A 4,842-nucleotide genomic window follows, 5' to 3' on the forward strand; every position below is an offset into this window, starting at 1 on the left:
TTTCCCCCTCCCCTACCGTTTGCCTTCTGCGGGGCCGGACTCCAAACCACGTGTGCCACCGCTGCCTTTTCAGTTTCAAAATCCCGGGCGTGACATCACTCCCGGGCGTCTCCCCGCTTACCTGCATGGCGGCAGCAGCAGTCGACAGCGTGCGCAGGTAAGGGTGGGGAGCCCAGACGGCCGAGCCGCAGGAGCCGATTTACGGGTGCACTGTGCGGGGCCCCCTTAGGCATTCAGCCGAATTGGCCAAAGCAGCTTAAGGCCAGCCCTGCTTGGAACCATATTTAGGAACCTAAATAAGCTCTGGAGCTGATCCAGTGCCCTTTGTATTGAATAGGAAGACTGAGGGTACGGCTACTCTGCACAGCTATTTCGGGATACCAGAGGTATCCCGAAATAGCTAATGTGCATCTACACAAGCCGTCCATTATTTTAAAATATTTTTCAAAATAACGAGTGTGCAATTTCGCTAGCCCGGTCAGTAAACCTTGTAGCACAAAGGTTAATGGATGGCTCAAAATAGCGCGTTATTTCAAAATTTGGTGCTGTGTAGATGCACCAAATTTCAAAATAAGCTATTTTGAAATAAGATACGAAATTTGAGTGGCACAGATTGCGTATTTTATTTCGAATTTAGGTTGCTGTGTAGACGCACCCAAGGCTCAAAATGAAGATGTTTTCTTATCTGCCAAATATAGATTTAGATTGCCTATCCTGAAATGCTTGAATTTAAAATTATTTTATTAATTGCTTCATGATTTATATAATTGTTTTGCAATGGTAGCAAATAGGTTAACTAATGCTGGCATTTGTTGTTTGCATCCTTCTAACTTTAGTCCCTTGCTATTTCTTAAACAATTTTAGGGATCGATTGTGCCACTCTTACTCATGCAAGCAGCAAGTTACTCATCAAATAGAAGAAAAGTAATGAGACTGCTCAAGGATGAAGGAGCTACTACTCCATGTGACTAAGGATGAGACAATCTGGTACTTAGTGCTAGGGAAGAAGAAGAAGAAATATTAGCATTGTCAAGAATATACAAGTATAGTTTCCACAGCACTAATATGTGGAATAGGAATTTTTAAAGTTATATTCTTGAGGTTTTATAGCAAAGGAAAGCTAACATGATGATGAAAGATACATTTGCTGGAACATCAGGCTACATCCTTGTCTTTAAAATATACATTTTCTCCTTGCCTACACCTTTTTCTCTCTCTCTCTGCTCTTCGGGCCTGACCCTGCTATTTTATCAACATCCTCCATTCCTAGGGGAGCTGAGAACACTCAGCACAAAGTAGGAACCTCTGAACCTCACAGAACAGGTTCTTATGTACTGTGTAACCACGGATGCATTTTGGGGTACATTTTGTATTAAACATAGAAGGCCACTCCTGCTGTGCTCCTAGCAAACTCAATGACTGAATATAGTCAGAGTCCTGGGATTCCACATCTATCAAATTTTGGCATAAATGTTGCAGCAGCTAAGATTTAATTGTTTTTAATAATATCTTCGGGGAAGCTGTTTAGAAAAAAAATCCTCTGTGGAAATTTTCATCTTTTTATTGAAAAACACAAACTTAACACCAAAAAAATCTCATTTTTTGGATGAAAAGTGATGAAAATTCCAGCCAAAATCTGAAAAAAACACCCCAATTTTAAAGCTTTTGGTTTCCAGCAAAAAATTAACATTAAGCAGACACTTTTGGTTGAGTGAATACCTCAATATTCTGCTGAAAACGAGTTTTGATGGAACGTTTTTGACCAGCTCTAAATCTTTAGCTGTCACTGTGGTGAGGAGAATCTTTCACCTAAAAATTGAATTTGCCAACTTGAGACTGTGAAATTAGCTCCCACCAGTACTAAGGGCTATCCCAAACCTCACCACCTTCTGTTCCAAGTGCAAGGTGCCCTTTTTTGACCTGCATTCTCTAGTACAAACACAGAGCTGTGTGTTAGAAAAATAACAACACATATACATAAAATAAAAATGCTATTAAAACAGAACACGTTGCTGCACATGCAGTTGTCCCTTTTGAAGAGATGAGAGAATGAATTCCATGTGACAGATGTGTAGTTGTAGCAAAATGTACCACTGGTAGGTGTTCAGGTATTATGTATATGAAAGCAGTGTAAGAAATTATATAGACTAGACTATAACTCACATGTTTCCCTTGGATCTACAAAATCCTTAAAATAATGAATGAGCCGTGTTCCGAGCTCACAAAATATTGGCTTCATCACATTGTTGTGCTATTTTAGTGATTATTCAGCAAATGTTTTAAAAAACACTTCGGTCAAAAAAGCCACTTTTCATTGAACATCATGATGAAATTTTTTGACCAGTTTAAGTGTCTGCTAATTGCTAACTCAGGGGCACTGCACCTTTTCCACAACATGGCTCCACATTACAGCACCCAAATATTTTAGGAATCTCTTACAACTAGTCAGAAAGAAAGGGATGGTAGTTGCAACTCTGTCCTGACTGTCCCCCACTCCAAACTGAGAACCCATGTTCTAAACTATTTGAGATTTTAGATCTCTGAGGGTACGTCTACACTTGCTCCTTAGTTCAAGCTAGGGATGCAAATGTAGGCGACCAAAATTGCTAATGAAGCATGGATTTAAATACCCTGTGCTTCATTAGCATAATATCGCCGGCATGTTACGGGATAGCTCCCCCAAGGAGAGCGCACAGGGCCTGGTGGGAATCCCCCATGGCGCCTCTGCCCGCCACATGAAGGGCTGCGCCTCGGACACGGACTACGACGTGCCTCTGCCGCTGGGGAGATGCGGCCCGCAGGGCAGGGAGCCGCCGCTGCTTTGGATTGCGCTGGTGGTCCACGGGGGCTGCAACTTCAAGGACAAAGTCACCAACGCGGCCCGGAAGTGGGTGGTGGCCGTGGTGATCTACAATGAGCCCCGCTTCGGCAATGCCACTGTCTCCATGTCCCACCTTGGAACGGGAAATACAGTGGTAATTATGGTTGGATATCCAAAAGGGACAGAAATTTTGGAGCCAGTATGCAGAGGGATTCCAGTAAAAATGACCATTGGTGTTGGCACACGACATGTGCAAGAATATATCAGTGGACAATCAGTTGTGTTTGTGGCCATTGCTTTTATCACCATGATGATTATATCAATAGCTTGGCTCATATTATATACAACGTTTTCTATACATGGGGTCACAATTTGGAAGCCAGGGCCACAGAAAGGAAACCAAGAAAGTGATCAATCAGCTTCAGTTGCATACTGTGAAGCATGTAGACAAGGGTTTAGAAGTTAATGCAGAAAATTGTGCTGTGTATATTGAAAACTATAAACCGAAAGATATTGTCCGGATTCTGCCATGCAAGCATATCTTTCATAGGACGTGCATTGACCCCTGGTTGTTGGACCACAGAACTTGTCCAATGTGTAAACTAGATGTCATAAAAGCTCTGGGATATTGGGGTGACCCTGAAGATGCACTTGAAATTCCAATACCTGAATCAATAAGTGGCAGTGTATCAGTAGGAAGTTTGAGTATTGCTTTACAAGAAGATGATGGAAATGAAGTAAGCGATTTGTCAGCCTCTTCAACCAATGAGTCTGTGTTACAATGTAACAGTTTAAAGGGGGATGCAGGTGAAACCACAACATTACTTGACATGGACGGCAGTGATAGTCGGCATGGAGAACATCTGTCTAATGGAAATTCCCACTGAAAAGCTTCATGGAAGACTGATTAGACTACTTAAAGAACTTTTTATTTAATTTAGTATGAACTTTGGCCTAGTTGATGGGAAAATAACAATGTAATTTATTTTATCTTGAGAACTTTTCTAGTTAATGTTCCAAAAGGGCTAATAACTAAGAATTTTGTATTAAAAGGATTTTTTAAACTAGTCTGTCTGATCCTATGAAAGATGCAATACATCTTTTGGGCCACGATAAGGTGGGTGCATAATTGGCTGGATAACCGTAGTCAGAGAGTTGTTGTTAACGGTTCTAAATCCTGCTGGAAAGGGATAACAAGTGGAGTTCCTCAAGGGTCTGTTTTGGGACCCGTACTGTTCAATATCTTCATCAATGATGTAGATATTGGGATAGAGAGTACTCTTATTAAGTTTGCAGATGATACCAAACTGGGTGGGGTTGCGACTTCTTTGGAGGATATGGACATAATTCAAAATGACCTTAGCAAGTTAGAGAAATGGTCAGAGGTAAACAGGATGAGGTTTAATAAAGAGAAATGCAAAGTGCTCCACTTAGGAAGGAACAATCAGTTCCATACATACAAGATGGGAAGCGACTGTCTAGGAAGGAGCATGGCGGAAAGGGATCTAGGGGTCATAGTGGACCACAAGTTGAATATGAGTCAACAGTGTGATGCTGTTGCAAAAAAAGCAAATATGATTCTAGGTTGTATCAACAGGTGTGTTGTAAGCAAAACTCGTGAAGTCATTCTGCCGCTCTATTCTGCACTAGTTAGGCCTCAGCTGGAGTACTGTGTCCAGTTCTGGGCGCCACATTTCAAGAAAGATGTGGAGAAATTGGAAAGGGTACAGAGAAGAGCGACAAGAATGATTAAAGGTCTAGAGAACATGACCTATGAAGCCAGGCTTCATGAACTGGGCTTGTTTAGTTTGGAAAAAAGAAGATTAAGGGGGGACATGATAGCGGTTTTCAAATATCTAAAAGGGTGTCACAAGGAGGAAGGCGAAAATTTGTTCCTCTTGGTTTCTGAGGACAGGACAAGGAGTAATGGGCTTAAAGTGCAGCAGGGGAGGTTTAGATTGGACATTAGGAAAAAATTCCTAACTGTCAGGGTGGTCAAATATTGGAATAAATTGCCAAGG

The 4,842-nt window shown here is 41.6% G+C and overlaps 1 pseudogene; it reads left to right on the forward strand.

Annotated features, from left to right (window-relative positions):
• The first annotated feature begins 2,660 nt into the window (after positions 1-2,660).
• LOC102454705 (E3 ubiquitin-protein ligase RNF149 pseudogene) lies at positions 2,661-3,819 on the forward strand (annotated as a pseudogene).
• Positions 3,820-4,842: the final 1,023 nt, after the last annotated feature.

Source organism: Pelodiscus sinensis, chromosome 3 (assembly GCF_052426305.1).
Source record: "Pelodiscus sinensis isolate ZL-2025 chromosome 3, ASM5242630v1, whole genome shotgun sequence".
In the NCBI taxonomy this organism is placed as follows: Eukaryota; Metazoa; Chordata; order Testudines; family Trionychidae; genus Pelodiscus; species Pelodiscus sinensis.